Raw genomic sequence first — 23989 nt, forward strand, 5'->3', positions numbered from 1 at the left:
CTTTAATGGGTAGCTGGTGAGAAAGAGGGGAAAGATGTCTGAGTCATTGGAGGTTCAATTGCAAGTATTCCCCTCTCATGTTTTTCTGTCTGTGAAGTTATTGTCTATCCCATTGAATGGGTGTGGTTGTAAGATGACCCAGCTGCAGTGTCAGGTGAGCTATGACCCACGGCAGCAGTACCTGAGGGTCTCTGGGATGCAAGCAGGTCTCCGCTCCCAGGTCAGAGAAGTTGCAGTAGGCTAGAAGAGCATCCCCTGAGCTGCCCTGGTTGGGGTCAATGTAGTAGAATCCTGCAACCACAACATTTAAAACTGAACGGCCGATTGCATAATCGAATTGCATAATCGTATGTAAAGTGTGTGTGTGTGTGTGTGTGTGTGTGTGTGTGTGTGTGTGTGTGTGTGTGTGTGTGTGTGTGTGTGTGTGTGTGTGTGTGTGCGCATATCATTTGCACGTGCATAGTATTTGTTAGTACAAAACAATCAGGATACCGGTATGTGGGTTTGAGTGTGTTTCTGACCGTTGTTGAAGTCGGGATGGCAGATCCACAGCTCCAGGCAGGTGGTGGCTGGACGCTCCTTGGTGCCATCAGGGGGGTCCAGCAGCAACCTGAGGTCCCTCTGCAGCGTGTCCAGCAGAGTCTGGAGGACGGGGTAGTTGGGCTTGTCTGAAACAAGCATCATGTCCTATTGAGGAGGGAAAAGCAGCGATGGTCAACCAAGTTGCCTTAGCCTGTTTATTTTTACCATCTTGCTGACTACACGCACATCTTAAGGTCAAGTCATAGTCCAGATGTTCGGACCAAACTTAATGAGCTATAGGACATTTGTTTGCCTATAGAAAGCATGTCAAAGCACATAATTGTAACCTCCTTTCAAATGGACACTAACTTTCCTTTGATTGACATCTGCAGGATATATCTATATCTATATTTTTGGGGGCTGTAAATATGAGTGGCAGACCTCACCTTGATCTGGGCCAGTGTGTAGTTTAAGGGGTGGCCAGGAGGGCCTGGTGGCCCAGGTGGTCCCTATAACACACAAACATGAAATGAGTTATGATTGCAGGATGTGGATGCCAGAGATGGAAGGACCTTTGTAGTGGCTGGCAAATCAAGGTGTTAGTAAGATAAATATATTGTTATGTCGTTCGTACAGCTTTCCTTTGAGTCCCTTCAGATAAGGGAAATTCGAAGAACGAAATGTTAATTTAGTCGATTGGTTTAACTGTGATGAACAGCTTTAATATTAACAGTTTTAAAGACTACAAAGGACCACTCAAAACACTTGATTGTGGCACTGTTGTGAGTAAGCGTGGTACTTTACGTGTTTATTTCACAGGCCAGTGTGGTCTATGTTGGGAGAGGCCATCATACTGGTTTCATTACTTACTGGAAGGCCCCTCTGTCCAGGATGTCCTGAAGGACCATCAAAGCCCTTGGGCCCCTGGGAATGAAGAGATAGCATTACTGTTGGACTCACATTTCCCTGAGTAATGTACAGTCATCATGTATTGATAATAATAAACAAGATGGCGGCATACCTTTAGTCCAAACAAACCCTTAGAAAGAAAGAAAGAAAGAAAGAGAGGTATGAAGGGAAAAGAGCAAGGACAAAGACATTTCATTTAAATTAAATTAATTGATTTGTACGAAATAGACTAAGAAAATACTTTTTACTTGAATAAACTTTAATACTGCAACTGAAAAAGCGATTGCTTCAAACATGTTAATCTTCTCCGGGGCCTGGTTCATTAAGTAAACATTAGCCCCACGGACCTCTATGGCTCTTTAAAAGACAAGTATATATAATAGCTCTCGTCTGTTGCACTGCTCTGTAGGCATGAGAGCGCCACAAAACCATTTAGTGAATGAACTGATGACCAAGTAGCTTTGCTACAGTGGTTGCCATCAACACGCATAAAAATAAAGTCATTATAGAAATGAGATGCCGCTATCAAAGGGGTAAGCTGCCCATCAGCATTACAGAGGCCTCACTAATGATGTGTGCAGCTTTGGGTCCAGGCAGTTCAGTAACCACGGAGATGTCCTTTTAAATAGAACTAATTGTAGCTCAGGATTTGTTTGATTTTCTTAAAATAGAGCCCACTCTATTTGCCACCTTTGATATCTGGTTCCAATTATGGCAAGTACTATTGATTCACTAAATATATGCAAAACTCAGCACCAGACTGTTGCTCCAGCTAAAATATTAAATGATACCAAGGGAAACCTGGTTCTTTTTTAAAGGGTTTTTCTGTTTGGACGGGAACTTCTTGGAGGTTAACAGCTGTCTGCTTTCAGCATGGCCTTTCCCTTACTTTTCTAGTCTGAATCACCTTCCATGACAATGGTCCAAAGACCATGAAACATAACGATAGAACTCTGTGGTATTTTACGGCAATACATTATATTGCCTGATTATATTCAGACCTTGAGCCTTGACAAGAGTATAAATGTAATTTTTTGTCATGCTCTGTGAATCAAGCATTTGACAACAAGAAAACAGCACTTACAGGAAGTCCAGGCATCCCTGGTGTACCTCTTGGTCCGGGAGGTCCAATATTACCCTAATAAGAAAATGTGTTATTGTGAGAAGGAGTAAAACACTGCTGTTCAAGATTTGTCAGAAGAAGTCAGCATGTTTGGTAATGAGCTTGGTTACCTGATCTCCCTTTGGTCCTGGTGGTCCAAGTGGACCAGTTGTACCCCGGATCCCCTGAAACACAAAAACCCCACTATAAGACTGCTCTCATAAATGTCAAACAGCAAAAAATAACTTATTTTCAATTTTCTTTTATAGTTTGCTCAAATTCTGTATATCAGCCTGGTCTCAATCAGCCGTCGTACATATATATACGAAAATCTTGAACATACAAATTCGTAACAATACTTACTAATCAAGTGAAATTTTGGTATGGCATTATCAACCACGTTGCTTTATATACCCCACACATTAAAACCCTGCTAGATCATAAATTGTACTAGGTGCACAACCCAGGAAGGCTTCATGTAGGCTACCTTTATTCCATCTCTCCCTGATGTTCCGGCTGCACCCATGTCTCCTTTCTCCCCCTGTGGATAGGCACCTCTGCATTAAGGACAATCGCACTGACACACTGCAATACAAGATGTAACGTGCGGAGTCACACTGTACCTCATCTGCCTTCGGGCCATCATCTCCTTTCTCTCCGCGGGGGCCAGGGGCTCCCTGTCACAAGGAGAGAATGACAGTTTGACACTCAATCAGAATAACAGGTAGATTTACCCAGAGGCATGCTATCTTTACAATGTTATCTTTTTTAGCTATCAATTAGCTTAACTTGTGTCCCACTTCATACAAGTGTACTCGTTACATTGTGCTTAGACAAGATAAAGCCATTTGCTCAAGCCATTTGTCTTTCATGTATGTGCATTTAGTATAAGACGTTACCCCAAAAAACCTATATCAATACATCTTAATCATCACCCAAAGTATATCACTGCATGCACTAATGTAATATGTACATGGTGCCTAATGCCACTTTATGTAAAGTGGGGCCTAATAGGCTTCTAACAGAAGAGACATTTGAAACATAAAAAATGCAAAAAGCAGTCAATTATTAGTGTGAACTCACGATGGACCCGCCCCATCCTTGAGGACCAGGCAATCCTCTCTCCCCTAGTTCTCCCTGCAGGAGTGGTGACACAAGAGAGTCAGGAGGGAAATAACAAGAATGAAAATTATCATATTCTGGTCTGCTAATGTTGGCCAGCTGCCAAAATTCTGCACATGGAGAAATCGTTTTCACTATGTAACCTTTAAAGCATGAGGAAACAGGAAGCTCTCCTAATGTAACTGATCTTTTAAGTTAATGAAGACGCATTAAGGTAGCATTTCAGCCTACAAACAACACATCGTGACTTAACAGCTGTGGAAGAAATCTCTTTTTTAGATTCAGATAAACCAGTAAGGGTGGGGAAGCAGTTGCAGCTTGAGTCCCACTATGCCTGTATAAGTCATTTATTTCAATATATGCACCTGTTGTCCATCTTATATCCACTTGACATTTGGAAACTCAATAACAAGAGGCAGATTTTCTCAATTTCAAATAAACAAACAACAATTATTCCATACAGGGAGAAAGAAAAGGGGTCTAGCATGTTTAATATCTACCTTTCCCCCTCGTTTGCCTCTTAAGGCCCTTAAACCAGCCTTGCCTCGCTTTCCCTGCAAGACAGAAAAGATCAAGAAGTCAAGACATAATCCACAGAACAGAAAACTAAAGGTAACCAAAAAATATTTAGGCTTCATACCGGCCTTCCATTGAAACCTGTCTTTCCAGGTGGTCCAGGGAGGCCTTCTTCTCCCTGCAAAATCAAAACAAACTTTAATCAGTGAGCCAAGACTGTCTCGCTCTATTGAACTTCAGCCACGCTCCTGACAACCTGAGAGGTTCCCATGATCCAAGGTGTGAGCCAAGAGATTAAGAGAAGTCTGCGTGTTCGATCTCTAACTGAGAGGAAGAAGAACAGAATACGGACCGGACTGAGAGACGTCCTGAAGTGACCTTTACCTTTTCTCCTTCCAGACCGTGTCGTCCTGGTGATCCTGGTTTACCCATCAGCCCCTGGGGGAGTAACGGCACCATCATAACTCATGCGTAGTTTAGTTTAAGTCAGAGAGTGTAATGTGCTGTGCCACGGAGGGAATTACAACAAGTACGTAGCATCTGCACTGACTACTAAACAGACCTCCAAATGAGATCCTCAGGGCTGCCCTAGCTGATTATAAATTAGGGATTTAACCTTGAATAAACACCCCTGAACCACTGAATAAAGTATGAGGACAGGGGCTGGTGATTTGGCCTGTCAGTTTCATTGCAGTGGTGGTTAGATTTTGTATGATTTGAGTGCTTCTTCTCCCTCTTTTACACCCAAGATTATAGGCAGATTTTGTATACAGAGAACACAAAATGGACTAACAACTTCTCAACAACCATTCAGTCCTGCTAGTATAACAATTGCTTACCACTCACACAGTTAACGGAATCAGGTAAATTAGATGCAACCTCCAAACAAGTCCAAACATGTCAGCAAAACATTTTTCACAAACAAAAAGTAACTAATGGTATGATCACTAATTTAAGCACCTTGAGACTTCTCTGTTTGTTAAAGTGTGCTATATAAATACAATTCATTATTATTATTAATCCCCATCTGATTCCTGTCTGGCTGCCTCTCAGGTGGAGAGCATGGGTTCCTACGATCATGTAAGTGATACCGATGGTTCTGTGTGAGAGGGGTCTCATGGCTCCTCCTCCCACCTCCTCTGCCATACTCACTAGAGCTCCTGGCTCTCCTGCTGCTCCTCGAGCTCCTGGCTCTCCGGGGAATCCCTGATACATCAGGCAATAAAGGGGAAGAAGCAGTGGATTAACAGCCTGGTGCATCATCACCATCACCATGGCTGGAGTTTAAGCTATATATAGTTGATAAAGTATGTTTTAATGTTCTGTTTTTTATATATATGTTTGAGAGTAGTTTGATTTGCAGGAAGAAGATAAACATTTTAAATGGTAATGCAATATATATATACTGTATATATATATATATATATATATATATATAAAAAAAAGCACAACATACCTGTATGCCTGGTAGTGCTGGAGGCCCCTGAATGCCTGGAAGACCTTCTGGACCCTGATGGGAAAAAAGTCCAATAATTTCAGTTCTTTATCTTTTCAGAGCATTAGACTCTTATAATGACGTATTCATGCTTAAATCAAAACAGCCCATTACAGCATATCTTCACAGAACCCTCAGGTTCCATTAATATGGTATAGCATGCCTCTGTAAGAATGTCATGTTGTTTTACAATCATACATGTCTGACCATTTTTAGAGAAATGAGAAGAGGCTTTAGTAATACTCAGTCATTCCATAAACACTCCTGATGGAATCTAATGAGCGCACCAAACTTGAAGAGGAAAAAAAAAAATCAATCTACATTTCGATAAGGGCTCAGATACACATACGCGTCTTTTTTCAGGCAGAAACGCTTCAGTAACGCCTTGGCAAAGTGCGGCGGCCAAAACAGAAGCGGTGCGCTTCCCTGCCTTGCGCTGGAAAGTTGAGAATAGTTCAACTTTTAAGCGCACCTAAAAAACGCTTCAAAGACGCAACGCGTGGTGGAGAAGGGGCGCACGCTTTAAACGCGCCGTACCATAGGAATCAATGCATTTGCTCGCGTCCCGTTTTTACAAAAACGCGTATGTGTATCTGAGCCCTAACTCCATTTGCTTCAAGTGTTCTGTACCTGTTCTCCTTCCTCTCCAGGTGATCCTGGATCTCCTTTCTCCCCAACGGGCCCTGGAGGTCCTGGGGGCCCCAAATCTCCCTGAGGTCCGGGGCGTCCTGTTTTACCCTGCAGAACAGACCCCACAGTTACCGGTCCACGCATTCACATTTAAAAAAGAAATGTTGACAATAAACTTGTAGTCTTTAATCACAGAAGAATCCCTTTGTGTAAAATAATTATCAGGAAGTCTGACCTCAGGCCCTGGTTTCCCACGGTCACCTCTGACCCCTGATGGTCCTGCTACTCCCTACATCAGAACACAACCAATCCATACATTACTTTCATACTGGTACAATGATCCAGTGGCTCCTTTCACTACATTAGACTCAAGATAAACATCACTTAGGGTATAAAAAGGATAGATTCATAATTTGTTTATACTGTGTAGGTGCCCGATATGCAACCACAACCGTGACTGTCAATGACCTGAACCATTACCTGAGGTCCTGGATCTCCAGGAAGACCAATATCTCCAACAGAGCCAGCCTCTTCCTGTGTAGGGTAATCAATATCATGAAATATATGTATGTATCTCTCAAAAGTGGCACACAGAGACTATACTGGATAAGTGAATAACATCTTTCTGAGCAGTGCAGAAGAGAATAAATACATTTCCCTCAAATTATATAGATTTGAATAAACATCAACATCAACATCTGAACTGGAACAACAACCTTTGGTCCTGGAGCTCCGTCAGGCCCTGCTAGTCCACGAGGACCTGGAAATCCCTGGAGAGAAGAGGCGCAAACAAACAAACAAAGTTCTAAGAATATAGAAAATGCACTTGAGACCCGCTGATCTTCAGATATTTACATTTGCATAGATCACTATCATTACTCAGCTCCAAGTGGAGTGAGCAGTATGATATATTGCGTGTGCGTCATCAAGATGTTTGATTTCATTTTAAATCATTATTTTAAGACTGCATCTACCATCAGGCCTCTCAGTCCTGCTGGTCCTAGTCCACCCATTAGACCTGGCTCTCCCTGAAAAAACAAAACAAACATATTTGATCCAATCCATCACCATTTCATCAAGTGAACCCTCTCCCATGTTTGTGTTCAAGTGGAATCTAATGTCATTAATTGCATTGGGATTCTGTCCACTCTTTATTGCCACTGTTCAATGTTCTAGAATCTAGAATGTCTTTAGAATGAAAAAAACATCCCTACTGTCAAGCACTGAATAACACATCACAAAAGCCTATTCCTTTTTCCATTATTCTTACCAGGAGGCCTAAGTGACCCTTGTCTCCAGCCTGTGCTTTCTCTCCCCTCTCCCCTGGGTCACCCCAGGGCCCCTCTATCCCAGCGAAGCCCCTTGGCCCAACGTCACCCTGGAGAGGACCAGACACAACACACACTTACCTTAGACACAACACAACACAACACACACTTACTTCAAGACACAACACAGAACACAACACACACTAACCTCAGCCACCACACACAACACAACACACACTTACCTCAGACACAAACACACAACACACACTTACCTCAAGACACAACACAGAACACAACACACACTTACCTCAGACACAACACACAAAACACACACTTACCTCAACCACAGTGAAGGTTATATACGGCCTGTCGTATAGATTCAAAACACTGACACAAACCACCTAGTGGTCTACCAGACTACAATTCATGGTGGCTATTACAAATAAATAGTTTCCCAGTACTTGCAGATGACAAAATACCATACTGACCTTTTCTCCTTTAGGACCTGGGTCACCTGCCTCACCGGGACTACCAACATCTCCCTGTGTGACACAGAGATAAAATAGTTATATATAAGCACATATATATAATAAAAGCACTCCTGTTACCATATGAACAGCCACTGGCGTGTGTCAGCATATAAGTTCCATTTCATGCATTTGTGTGCAATTTAAGGGACACTCACCTCTTTGCCGTCAGGCCCCGGAGGTCCAGACAATCCCTTATCACCGTGAGTCCCGACGACCCCTTTGAGGCCAGGAGTGCCAGGCTTTCCACAGGGCCCTCTGTCACCCTGGTGACGGTGCATTGCAGTATCAGAGATGAGAAAGTGCATAAAGGAACAGCCACACTATACATTTCAAAACTACACATGTACAAAGTTGTTAAAGTCAGCTAAATGGCTAAACACAAAATAAACAGCAGTACTGAGCTGCTGAACCCCCTTAATTGTGCCCTGATTTTCCTAACAGCCCAAAGGTGCCATATTCAACATATAACAATGAGTAGACAAGGTTGACTTAAAATGCAGGATAAGTCCATGCAGTCACCTGATCGCCCTTTGCTCCTGGTGGACCCTCCATGCCTGTGGAACCTGGGTTTCCCTACAGCAGAGACAGAGGTGTCAAAACACTTGACCAGCCTTTTTAGTGGCGAAGAGCTGAATAGTTAAGTGGTGAGTTGAATAGTTGTTCGTTTTATATAGATCTCTGAGTGATCATTTTTATCCAGTGTGGAGTCCAGTCACTGCTATGGTGCCATGTGTTGCTGTACTACAGCAATCATATTTTCATATTTTCGAAAATAGAGGAGCATACATTTGCAATGATATTGTGAAGTGCTAACATATTTATAGCATTTTTTTCACTTAGCCAAACAAAAAACAAGTACAGACACTCACAAACGTTGACACAAAATAATGGCCAAACCCACCTGTTGTCCTTCCAATCCGACAGGACCTTCATCACCAGGAAGTCCCACGAATCCCTGTGACAATGCAGATTACAGAAAGACTAGTGGTTAACTCGATCAGTTCAAAATTTGCAATTAAGGTCCTTGCACTAAGGACCAACCTTAGTAAGTGCACTCACCATCACCCCTCTCTCACCAGCTGTTCCTATAAGCCCATCAGCGCCGGTCAGTCCCTAAGGGATGGAGGATGAGACTTTATGAAACATGGGTACCACACAAAACCTTTCACTGCAAATCCTCAATAAGGGTTTGAATTTATCAAAGCAATCAAACCATTTTTGAGGGACATAATATCTTTCATGTTGGAATATGAGGTCAGCATTTTCTGGCCTTTGTACTCAATCTCCACATACTATTACTCCTGGTTGTCCATCTGGGCCAGGGGGTCCCGGTGGGCCTTTGCTTCCTCTGGGTCCAGGTTTTCCTGGTGGTCCGTCTGAGCCCTGTGGTCCTGGATGTCCCTGGAAGAGACGCACAAGTAGGACCCCAAATACTTTACTTCCCAGATGTTTTCCCTTTTGTAGTGAAGCCACTGAACCTGCTCCCTGGTAAGTTCATATTCAGAACAAATTGATACGGTCCAAAATATCAGGCTGTGCACTAGACCTAAATCTACCTGTTCTTTTTTTTAACACCAAAAGGTGTGTGTTGATATTCTGAGGCATTCTATTCTGTGTGCTGCTATTCTGTGAAACTCACCAGTGGGCCATGTTCTCCCCTGGCTCCATCGTCACCTTGACGACCCTAACCATGGGTAAGAACAAAGATGCATCTGAATACAGCAATTCATGGAAAATTCACAGAATCTATATGTAGCAGCAGCAAAGTGCAGCAATTACTTGCTTAAAGAGTACATCGCCACAGAGCTGACAGATGCACTCGGTTCATTACAGCCTGTTCATGTCCATTCAAAAGAGTACAAATTGACCCTCAAAGCCCCAAAGGCAAGTGAAAAGCCTGCAGTACAAAATGCCCCCCTCCATTTCCTGTGTATGAAATGGACCAACACATCTGTACAGTATCTGTTCACAATAATAATAATAATAATAATATCTTTATTTTGTATTGCGCTTTATCAGATACCCAAAGTCGCAGATTACAGAAGCATAGAGGGGGGGGGGGGGGGGGGGGGGTAGTACAAACAGGGGGGACAGTACAAGAAGGACACATTTACATTTACAGGCAAAGAAGGGGGGGGGGGGGTATTACAGACAGGGGGGACAACACAAGCATACACAGCACAAAAAGAAAACAGAGTTTTGAGATGTAACAGGGGGTAGAAGTGTAGGCAGTTGGGTAATGGTGGCTAGGGATAGGGAAGATCATAGCCTTGGGTGAAGAGGTACGTTTTGAGGCAGGACTTGAATGTTGTGAGTGAGGGAGAGTGGCAAACAGATTGGGGGAGGGAATTCCAGAGTCGGGGTGCAGTGCGTGAGAATGCTCTGTCGCCAAAAGTTTTTAATCGGGATGTTGGTGTAGTCAGGGTGAGAGTGGAGGAGGAACGGGTGGCTTGGGAGGGGCGGTGGGGGAGGAGGAGGTCAGACAGGTAGGGGGGGGCTAGGTGGTGAAGAGCTTTGAAGGTGAGGAGGAGTATTTTGAAGTTGATGCGCTGCTTGATGGGGAGCCAGTGGAGAGAGTGGAGAACGGGAGTGATGTGTTCACGGGACCGGGTGTGGGTGAGGAGGCGGGCAGCAGAGTACTGCAGTGACACAGTCAGTTGTTATAGTACAGCTAGCAATTAGCACTTGGTACGTGGTCCTTCCGCAGGAGTGACTATTGGTTCCTTTCAGACTATGATAAGAGGAACTGGGTTCACACACAAAATAAGAAGCCTATATGATCTGGATAGGCTACAATGACGCAGTTTGCAATATCTCAACTTATCCATTACCTGGGGTCCTTGAAGACCTGACTCACCGACTGGCCCTGGTAAACCCTGCAGAAAATAGACAGAGTTGTAAACATAATGAATAAATAAAATCGCAATATGCACTGTTGACAGAGAATGGGTTTGCCGGGTTGAGGCAGCACTGAATCAACTTCCTATCAACCATCCATCAGGGAGGGGCGTGCAGGAGAGGTTAAATAGAGGAGACAGACTAAACTCTTGCGATTTCTTCCATCATTTGAAGTACTTCCCAAACGTGGAGGAGGTGTACGAGGGAGAAGACTATATTAATCTCTCTGGGAGCGCTGAGGGTCTCTTTGAGGGAAATGCTCTCAATATTGTGGCGCTCTCTCTTGGCTTTGGAGCAGATCCCTGTGTTTCTGTGCAGGACTAGAGGCCTGTGTTGTGCAGATTTACTGCTCTGCCAGAACCTCAGACAGACAGACATAATAAAAACTGAATGGGAAAGTAGTACTGGTCCCCTTATGACAACAAAAGACTAGACACAAAAACATACACACAAACATAATCATCAATATCATGAATGATAGAGTAAAGGACATTTACAAAACACACACATGCAGCTATGCACAGAAACACACACACAGACACTTCCTCATGTATAGCAAAGAAAGATGGTTTAAAAAATTAAGCAATGCCAGCACACATGTGCAAAAAGGTAAAGGAGACTGCATCACACACACACAGACACACAGACAGACAGACACACACATACGCACAGACACTGCCTCATGCATAATACAGAAAGATTTTTTGAAATATGATGCAATGCCAGCTCACATGTGCACAATGGCAGAGGATACTGCATCATGCACAAACAGACACACAGTCACACAGACACACAGACACACAGACACACAGACACACACTTACTGGCATCCCACGCATCCCAATGGGTCCTGGTAGTCCTTTTACACCAGGCTCACCCTTCAGACAGATAGAAAAGATAGCAACATCCCATCAGGACAGAGTACATTTCACAACTCATTCACTTCACATCACATACATGCTTATGTTTTTGTGTGTGAGATTGTATGTGGGCATGCCTCATCCCTTTTCTTAGTGTGTACTGTGTATTGAACCTATGTGTTGAACCTGTGTATTGAACCTGTGTGTTGAACCTGTGTATTGAACATGTGTGTTGAACCTGTGTATTGAACATGTGTGTTGAACCTGTGTATTGAACCTGTGTGTTGAACCTGTGTGTTGTCCACTGTGGTCCCCCAACCCTCTGTTGACCTGTGTGTTAAATGCTACCACCTGTCTCCTTCGATGGACAGCAGGTGCCACTAATATTGCGAAGGGGCTATGATCCACACTGCACCTCCCGAACAGGCTAACCTCACCTATCGGGGTCGAGTAAACACCAAGACACGGCAACAGCACTGCACTCTGCATTCATCCACTGCTGCCGGCAATAATGAGTTTCTGACCTTTTTTTGTTGCTGCACTGAAACTCATATCGTCTCAAATGATGCTGAAACTCTTTTCGGAATAACAATGACCACGGCTGATAAATAAACCAACTGTGACAGCTCTGCGACACTAAGAACGTGACTAGCAAACGATTCCTCGAACTCTATGTATGAGTGAGAGATATCTGGTGGTGTAATGAAACTGTTCTAGCTTACTGGCAACAGGCTTTAAACTTTTTTTTCCCTTCTATCAGCAAAACATCAGACTAGAAGGTTGGTGACGATTACATAGATATCTTTACTGACGTATGGAATATTTACCATTTCTCCCATGGATCCTGGGCTACCCCGCACGCCTACATTCCCTGGGAAACCCTTAGAGTGAAGGGACACAAAGAATTACACACAGACAGACACACAGACACGGGCTGACATGAAGGTGAGTGCTGCCACCCAGATATCAGTGATGGTGTGATGGTGTGGATGGGGACTGCAGGAGAATCACTTACATACATGCCTACAGGGCCCTGGGGTCCCTCTGCACCGGGCTTCCCTGTAAAGCCCTACACACACATTTAGAGATTTGCATACACACAGACACACAGACACACACACAGACACACAGACACACAACACACAACACACACAACACACAAACACACACACACACACACACACACACACACACACACACACAGACACACACACACACACACACACACACACAAACACACACACACACACACACAGACACACACACATTCCATTTGAGAATTTCAATTAACCAGTGGCACACATATATATTTCAACTATGGTTAAGGCCTCATAATCTGACCTTTCATGAGACATATTCCCTCACACAGACTTTAATAGCGCCGTAGGCCATCCAAACTCACCCTGTCCCCTGCTGGACCAGGGCTGCCCAAAGGTCCGTCATTGCCAGGAGGCCCCTAAAGACACAGCAACCACATTTGCACGTTTACTTATTAAGCGAGACCTACATTTAAAGTGAGAAGACTATTAAACTCTCATCTCTATGCTCAGATTTGAAGTGTTTTTAATCCAATGCCTTTTACCTTTAACACACAATGGAGAACTTTAAATATGAATCAGAAATCCTGCTCTGGATATTCTCCTCTTCACCAAGATTTAAGAGTTTCTCATTCAGTAAACCGGTCACATATTTGCTCAGTCGCTGAATAGACAGCCTGGGAAAAAAATATTCTGTCTCTTTCTTACAATAACTTTAAGACCAAAAAAACTGGGGTTTATTTCTTTCAGACTGTTGTTGACCTCAAAGTCGATAGAGGAAATGGTATGAGAGAGAGGGACTGAATCAGAAATAGAGTGAAACAGACAGTGCATGCATGATTGTGATTGTGTATGTGTATGTGTGTGTGCCCGTGTGTGCAGGCGTGTGTGTTTTTCTTTGGTTTCTATAAGGCAGAAGGACTTCAATTCTGTTTCCCAGCACATAATCACCAACATTCAAACAGCAAACTCTGTCTAAGCAGCAGGGGCAATGACAGTATCATACCACCTTCAAGTGTGTGTGTGTGTAAGTGTGTGTGTTTCTGAGTGTCACACTTACCGATCATACCACCTTCAAGTGTGTGTGTTGCTGTGTTTCTGAGTGTCACACTTACAGATCATACCACCTTCAAGTGTGTGAGTTACTGTGTTTTTGAGTGTTATACTAACCGATCATACCACCTCCGAGGGTGTGTTGCTGTGTTTTTGAGTGTTATACTAACAGATCATACCACCTCCGAGGGTGTGTGCTGCTGTGTTTTTGAGTGTTATACTAACCGTAGGTCCAGGGGTTCCATCCTGTCCAGGCTTCCCTGCACCACCTACAAATCCCTGCAACATAGGGATGGACAGAGGACAAGAAAAGAAAATTATGGTGAGGGCAAGATAGCGGGAGGAAAAGCAATAGGAAGAGAGAGAGGGAGACAGAGAGAGAGAGAGAGCGAGAGAGAGAGAGAGGGAGAGAGAGAGAGATGCCTTCATTGTGTAAAAAAATCAATAAAGAAAGAACCCACTATTTAAAGAAATTCAAAAATAATTCCAGATTTCTATTCACTGAATAGCATGGGCAAACTGAGTATAATACGTGGAGCCTATGGCTGCTCAGGTTGTCACAGGCTGCCATGACCTGAGAGATAGTGAGTACATTGTTGTTGTTTCTTTGTTGTCGTTGTTGTTTTGTTTTTAATATATCTTATGCTTTGACAACACTATACTACATGCACAGTCATGCCAATAAAGCTATTTGAATTTGAGACAGACAGAGACAGAGTAATGATGATGAATTATAGATGTCAACAATCTTGGAGAAAGGTGGAGCAGAGTGAGCAACTCATCAGCTCTCTGATAAGACTGTGCCCTTGTTCTCCTAATTCAGAGCTGGAACAATTTGAGAGTAATAGTATCAGACTAAAGCCTACCTCACCCTAGAAGCAGGATTCAGAAAGCTATTTTTTTTATTTGAAGCAATGTCTCCATCTTAACCTCCAAAATGTGATGCCATGGTTTAAAAGCGCTGTTCCTTTTGATTATTTGACTGCGTTCTGATTGGCTACCTTTAGCCTTGTTTCAGCCTCAGTGGGCCTGGCCATTAAGCATCAAAGACTGGCTGATGCATTTTGCTCACAAGGCTGCCAACAGTCTCCAGATCTGCCAGTTCCAGCCAATGAACTCAAATCACCATGTCGATCACAGGACTGTGCAGGCACTTCCAGAAAACACATGCCAAATCCAATTGTTCAATTGCTCATTGTTCCAATCCTAAATGTTTGTTTACTCTTACTCACCGGGACACCTTTATGGCCTGCTTGGCCAGTCACCCCCTGGGGCCCCTGGGAGAGCAAGAGAGAGCACAAGAACAAATAGTCCACCGTCACCATCCAACCATCCATACACCATTACTGGTTATTTGAAGCTAATTGAGGCTCATGCAGATACGGTAGGCATGAACAGTTTTAATTTGCCATTAATGAAGCTGTATTTTCATCATGAGTGAATAAACCCTGAACTGACACCATCATTTACAACACACACTTGCTTCATTACAGTTTGGCTGTTACTGTTAAAAAAGATCCACAAATGTCAGCCTGCCCCCTGCTGGGTAATAGTGGCATGACCGTAGCACACATTGTACAACTTTGAAATAAGGCATCACATTTTATCTTTACATGGGGATAAACTTTTTTATCAACGGTAAATTACAGTCAAGGAATAGGAACTTGATATTGTCAAGCAATATTGTCATTAATGTTAACTACTGTCTTTAAGTGTAATATACAGACATATTGAACATCTGTTGAACATCTATATTGAATGTCTTTACACTAGTTAAATTAGGGTCCTTTTGAACAAAGCCCACAAAGCCATATAATGCATTATGTACACATGTACAGTATCAGCACCTTGTGTCCAAACTTCTGACTGGTACTGTATAACCATATACATATCAATTATTTGGAGAGGGAAATGCTAGTTGTCAATTCAACAAGTCACAACTTTTCAAAATGCCCAGCAATCATAAATGTCCCACTGCATTTCTTCACAAATGTGTGTATGATACGTTATAATGAATACTATAATGAACGTGACTCTTATGCATTTCAGAAGTGGGCATCACAGACATCCAACAGTGCAAGCAGTAATCATGGTATTAGAATATAGAATGGGAACCTGTGTACCAGGCTTTCCTTCAGCTCCCTGTGGTCCAGTGGCACCAGGCATACCCTGCAACATATTCACACAAGACATTCAACCACTGTGGCCGCCACTCTCCTTCATCCAGACACTTACCCTTTGGAAATGGAATGAGGTGGCCACTATGGTACAGCCTTTGGACGGTTCATATCCTGCCTAAATGGGCATGGCTTGAAAGCTATTTGTCATGTTAATATTATGTTAGTCTTTTATTATGGCGGGTACACCAAGGATGAATTCTATGTTGTTATGTATGCTAGAAAGTGATAGCATTATTATAGCTCCACAGTGGTTCACCTAAGGGCTGTAAGAAAGAGCCAAAATATGTGTTCCAAATGCAGTAGTCACAGTATGAACACACACAGAGGACACATTACAGTAGCTAATTAGTCTAATTCATGTACCACTAAGATGAGAATTTAAGACATTTTAAGGTGTTTGAGCTTTCCATTAGCAATACAGATGTCAGCAATGTTATGTAAATAGCAATCCATCCAAAAGCCATCCTTACCTCATCTCTAACTTTAAGTTTGAAAGGAGGGAGTTACAAATGTACTAATTTGAATTAACAGAGTACGCTTCACGCAGTCACCATCAAATGTACTGAAGAAAACACAATAACTAGCTTCCAGTGTATTCTTTCTACACTCTGTTTAGTTCCTTTCTACTGTTCTTTCTCCGTTTAGTTCCTTCAGCCTTTTCCTTTTTTCTCTTCATACTGTTCTTCACTCTGTTTAGTTAATGATTTTCAGTCTTTTCTTTGTTCTTGTCTGTTGCTGCACACTCTCCACTTTGAAACTGATCAATTGCTTTTTTTTTTGTTAAAGTAGTTCTGGAAACTCATTATCTTCTCAACTCTCTTCTCTACACTACTCTACACACACTACACACACACATACACACACACACACACACACAAACACCTACATATATACACACACACGCCCACAATCACACACATGTGGCAGGTCTTACAAAATTACAAATCAGTTTCCCCATACTGAACTGATCCATAAATCATGAGCTCCCCTTCAGTGTTGCCACAGACTCTTCCGGTGCCTCTTAGTTTATCAGAATAAAGCAGGATGCTACGCTACACTCCCGCCGGCCCCTGCCCACCTATCTTGTCCCACACAAGAGTGCTCTGCTCCTGAAGAGATGTCTGCAGGGACACAGCTGCTTGTTATGCATGCTCAGAGGACAGGGTGTGAATACATTACGGCTAAGCCGGCAATGCCAATCTAGCTAATAATAAACACACTGCGGCGTGTCTGTGTCTGTGTCTGTTTGGTGTTTTTAAATGAACAGTAGCTCGTACAGCTAATTTGTCTTCCTCCAAAGAGGGTTTTGTGTGTGACTCTGCTGGATGTGCAATCCATTGGACCAGCCTTCTGTTTTACTGGTCGAGTAGGTTCCACCAGCTCAAAATGAGATGACAACTTTATCTGACAAGATTTCTGAAATGGAAGTGGGAGAGCAAGAGCGGGAGAGTGAGAGAGAGGTAAAGAGGGGGGGGGGGGGGGAAAGAGAAAGAAAGAAAGGAGGATCAATTTGGATCTACTTACCGGAGAACCAGGCATGCCAGTATGACCTCGCTGACCCGCACGACCCTGGAAAAACCGAGGTCACAGTCACCCAAACTGAAATCTGATTCCAGGGCTGGTCTAAAACTGCTAAGTGCATTTCCACATGTATTAAATCTTACTGTGACTCATGACATTATGTGATTTTTTTGGGATACACTACATGGCTTAATGCTAACTAATAAATAATGTCTGTGATCATCTGTGATCACTTGTCTATCCCTTAGCTTGCTCGCTATATAGTGGTGCACAATCTGACAGGAGCTACCAGGATGAAGATATCTCGGATTGGATTGGATTGGATTCAGTTTATCAGGACACTTTACTGGTTAGTGCCACAGTGACTCTTATTAGGTTACAGGATTTTAGGCAGGAAACCAGCACAACAAACAATGTTTTTACCCTTGCATAATGACTGTATGTGTGTGTTTAGCATGTACATAAAGTATGTTGCAGAAGGCATCATCAGTTCAAAAGAGATATTTTTACCCTTGTATAATGACTATATATGGATGTGTGTGTTAAGCATGTACATAAAGTATGTTGCAGAAGACATCATTAGTTCAAAGGAGATCCTTTACCCTTGGTCCTCTGGGTCCTGCCTTTCCTTTCCTCCCATCTGGTCCCCTGCCCCCCTTTATTAAAACACACAAAATACAGGTGTGACCTCAAAATGCACTTGTAACCTTCAAACTTTCATAAAATAACAGACAACTTGTCTGCCCGACCTTTGATCCCTGTCTGCCCAGTTTCCCCTGAAGCCCAGACTCTCCACCTTCACCCTGTGAGTGAAAAAAAGCCAAAATGAATAAGTCAGTACATTTTCTTCTAATTTCTGTTGGTATTCAAATCTATCGTGTAACATATTCTTAGTGCACTTAAAATAGGGAGAGACCAGGATATGCCCACAATTTGCCCTGTACCTGAATTGCCTTCGGACCAGGCTGACCTTTTAGCCCAGGGAACCCCGGAGAGCCACTCGGGCCCTGCTCTCCCTGGGGGCCCAGAACCCCTGGAGCCCCCTGGACACCCTGAACATGACGAAGAAGAGAGGGAGGAAGAGGAAGGGGTCATGTGATTTGTGTTAAATGGTAAAACACACAATGTCTTCTCTCCTTACAGAACAGGTGCTTTGACAAATACTGTAAACAATTAGAGCCTGCACATATGAATGTTCATGTTGAACTTACCTTTTCTCCTTTGGGTCCAGCATCTCCCTTGTCGCCATCAGGTCCTCTTCTACCCTGATACACAAATAAAGAAGTGATTCTTGACGATTCAGATGGTATGAAAAAAATGTCGTATTGACATATTGTACAAATTGTAAAAAAGGTAGGATAACCCTGTTAGTGCCAGGGAAAAATGTGTTCATGCATGTTGAAGGGGTAGAAGTCTTGATAACTGCTTAAGTGGGTTTGCGTTTAACGTTTTCAAACTCTCAAATGAGAGCATTGCTCACATGTGTCTTCGATCACTCTAACAACTGAACCCGAGTCCTTAGTGTTGCCAAAATCATGGTGTACAAGGTCAAGCGCCTGTAAACACCTTCATTTATATGTAGTATGCCATAATTGCGTAGTTGGGTCAACTTACCAGTAAACCAGGGAAACCCATTGGACCTGGTGTTCCTAATGGCCCCTAAAATAAAACAGAAGTCAAATGTCATGGTTTTATTGATTTTATGTCTGATTCATACTGAAGGCTCCACACTCGCTGTCGGTCCATAATATAAGAGTGCACTTGGCCTTCATGAAAGACAGCATCCCTCTAACAAGTAAAGGGAGCTCGGAGGAAAGGGAGCTATCATATTCCCACCACTGATTGTGAAGTGAGGAACACAAGCACATATTTTGCGAAACCTTTGTGTCTTCTTAAGAGACGATGTGGTCAAATTCCATTGTGATAACAAAAAGTCTACCATAATACCAGCATCCACAGTGACTCTCACGGAACTGCGGTGCCAACGGACTGTGTCTGTGTCTAGAATCACTCTGTCAACCGCACAAGTAGAGTCATGATCATAATGGCTGCCTTCACCTCATCTACAGTGGAGGCACACTGATAGATGATTCATGAGTAATTAATGATGAGGCAGATGGACGATCCCATCCATCAAGAAAAACTCAGAACATATGATGAGCTCCAGCTGGCCAAAGACAGCTTGGCCATTAAACAAAAACCACATGGAGGAAATTTATGTGGGAAACACTCAGCTCACAGTGAAGATAAGGGACCTACTCTGTCAGACTTCACAGTGACCTTCAGTCACTTTACAGATCCAGCATCAGAGATAAGAGGAGTATTAGATTGCATGGCAGATCTGTGTGCATGAAAGCTTTGCTGATGATCAAAGCTTGACGTCAGTGCTCTGTGCTGAGAGAGAGAGAGAGCACTGGTGCATGGGGAGCCACAAGGCAGTATGTTACTACAGATGGCTGTACTGCACTCACCGCCGGTCCCTCAAAGCCAGCTTCACCACGAGGACCTGGGGGCCCCAAAGGACCCTACAGCGAGTGGGAGAAAAGAGACGGGAGAAAGAGAGAGCGAGAACAAGAGAAATGTGTTATGAACATCGCAGACATGAAAGAACACCATAACTGAGCTAATATCAAGAAACAGACACTGTCATAGATGTAAACAGCTTTGATACTTACATGATCACCTTTAGAGCCAGGTGATCCTTCCATACCAGTCAATCCCTGTTGGTGGACAGGACAGTCATAAAAACACATTTACATAGACACCAGGTGTTTATACTAGAGATACCCATGCGGAGCAACTGGTTTGAAAAAAAGTGATCTGTCTTTCTATCAGAAGTGCTTGTCACCTTCCCATGCCTCCAGAAATCTAGTACAGTTTTTACCTCAGTAGTCATTTAAGCATTAGCAGAACAGTGGAACTCACCTGTGGGCCCCTGGCCCCTGGGGGCCCTCTTTGCCCCTCCAGTCCTGGGGGACCCTGCAAGCATCACACAGAAATAAGGGACATGAAAATGATCTAAACACTCTAAACATACAATCACTAAATATGACACAAATTTGTATTTGCTAAGCACTTGCTAGTTGTTTATGCTGTTAGTGTACCTGAGGTCCTGGGGCTCCAGGGGCTCCTGCAGGTCCCTTATCTCCCTACAAAACCACAGTGGAGATGAGAGTATGTCTCAGCCATACCATCTGGAGTAAAACCTTGTTCATATACGTATGTTTACAATCTTTAAATCAAAGAAGGTTAGACAGTTCAGACTGAATTCTGGAGCCATTTTGACAGAGCAAAGCTGAGTAGATAAGATAAGAAAGGAGTACAGGTGCAGAACTACAATTAATGAAGATCTGAGCAGGTGCAGCTGGGATGGGTGAAAAAAAGGCTATAGAAATTCTGTAAATGGATGGTTTGATTGATGATAGAGTGGCATATAAATGAAGGGATAGATGGATGGGTAAACGAACAGATGAACAGATGAAAGATGTTACCATGGAGACCAGGGGTTTTCCTCACCTGTGATCCATTGGCTCCCTGAGCTCCAACCACCCCAGTCATGCCAGGGGCGCCCTGAACACAAACACACACAGGACAAGAAATCACAGTCGGACAAAACCTCAAAGTGGTGCATTTCAATCCATTTGAAATACCAAACGTAACCATTTCTGAGTTACATTTATATAGGTAGAAACAATAATCAAAACGTTTGCTCAATCTTGAAACATCTTAACAGACTCTGGCCTCAGTGAGTTCAGCTGTCATTCTGAACTAAATTTCTTAACCCATAAAGCTTGCTACCAGAATAAAATAAATTTGATTCAGTGGAGGCACATTGAAATGTTTCTCTGCCGTATTATAAAAACTAACAGAAGTGTTCCTCGACTTACCTGAACTCCTGGGGGACCGGGTGGCCCCTCTAAGCCATCTTCTCCCTAGAAAAGCCCCCCGCCCCACACACACACACACACACACACACACACACACACATAAACACACACACACACACACACAAACACACACACACACACACACACACACACACACACACACACACACACACACACACACACACACACACACACACACACAAAAAGGAAAGAACGCATGAGATACAGCCGTTCTGGATTAGCACCTCAGAGCAAATGCTTTTCTGCACTGAAAGCCATTAGGGGCCATGAGACAATTCAGGAAATATCTGAGCGATTGGGTACACATATCCACCTCCAAACAGCTGTAGAATCAGCTGTTAAGTGCGGTACTAACCCAAGCCCAGTATGTTTGACACAGCACCAGAACCTTAGGTGAACTTAAGTGCGCTAATGGGAGACAGAGAGCTCTTCCTCGCTCCTCCATCGCCATCCTGCTTCCATTAGATGCTTTATAGACACGAGAGAACAATCTTGTGTTTCAACTCAGCACCATCTGGTAACAAGTTAGTCATGGATGGAGTAGATAGTCTGAAGAAGAGTGTTTCACCTGATGTCTTAATTAAAACCAGCATTGTGTGTTGGTTGACTAATAAATGCGTGTTGTAATGCTTAGATGGTTTAATTTCTGCACTTGTGAATTTCATATCATGACAATGCTTGCATTGTGAAGACCAATCTATCTGGACAGGCAGCTAGCAACACTGCCAGTACATCAATACCCTTGATCTGGCTCACAGGATTGGGACTGACTTAAGTTCTCTATTTAATAGCCTGTGAGTCTCCTCTTCACTGAATTTCATGCTCTCTGGCAGACCCCTAGAAGCCATTTGTGTAACAGTTCATCGCCACTCACATCTGTTCCTATTGGCCCCTGAGGTCCCTCCACTCCTCTGATGCCCTGTGGCCCCTGGAAACAATCAGAGGCAGGAAAGAAAAAGAAAAGATTTGTCAGCTTGATGTCACGGAAGTATGTCCACATGCCTCACACAGTCTCATCACAGGGACACAGTCGGGATGAAAGCAGAAAAAGATGTGTTCACAGCTGATATACTTTGAGATTTTGCTTTCAAGCACAAATTGCTTACCCACACTGACACGTGCATAAACAACCACAACCACACTCAAACACGCAGACAGACACACAGAAAGACAGACACACACACAAACCTAGCCTCCCTACATACACACACACACACACATACACACACACACACACACACACACACACACACACACACACACACACACACACACACACACACACACACACACACACACACACACACACACACACACACACACACACAAACACACACACAAACACACACACACAAACTTAGCCCCTCTACATACATACACAGACACACACACACACAGACAGACACACACTCCCTCACACACACACACACACACACACACACACACACACACACACACACACACACACACACACACACACACACACACACAACACACACACACACACAGATGTACTCTCTTTAACAGGCACACACACACACACCTAGCACCCCTACACACACACACACTCACACACACACACACACACACACACACACACACACACACACACACACACACAGATGTATCCTCTTTAACAGGCACACACACACAAACCTAGCACCTCTACACACACACACACACATTCAAACACACTCACTTACTAACTACATTACTTACAGGTGGTCCTATAGGGCCAGCTTGTCCGTGGGCCCCCTTCAATCCCTAAATGATGAAGACATAATTGAAATGAGTTTTGTCAGCATGTGTCTAACATGTGTGTATGTGTGTGTATGTGTGTGTGTGTGTGTGTGTGTGTGTGTCAAGCAAACATTTAATGCGTGACTAGCTGATATCAGCATCACCAGATCCAAGCAATTCTCACTCAAACCACTAGATGGCCACGCAGTCTAAATCATGACAGGATAGCAGCACATTGCAGTACACATTATTAGTACAAGTCTGACAGTATAGAGATTGCATGCTATTAAAAGAAAGGAAGCATACTTTCTCCCCAGGCTCTCCATCCTCTCCGCCTGGTCCTTGAAACCCTACCAAGCCCTGTGATGGACAAGACATTACACAAGGCACGTTACCCAGCACAGTAGGAGAGTAGGAACTGTCTGAGCATCGTCTCTTGGAAAACACACAGTACATTTATTACCTACATTTAGTTACATATTTAGTACCCTTTAAATGTGCTTTAGATTAGATTTCATTCTATCAAGGAAAAACACTAATCATGGCAATTAAGGATTTGTGGCCTAATAAATTACTTTCAAAATAGGGCACAGATGAAAACAGACACATTTTTTGTTTGGTGGCTTTAGCTATGAAAAAATATCTCTTTGGTTTTAAACATGTGTGCATTTAGACACGTGTTGTGACAGTTATAGCAG

This window comes from Sprattus sprattus, assembly GCF_963457725.1.
Source record: "Sprattus sprattus genome assembly, chromosome: 11".
Classification (NCBI taxonomy): Eukaryota; Metazoa; Chordata; class Actinopteri; order Clupeiformes; family Clupeidae; genus Sprattus; species Sprattus sprattus.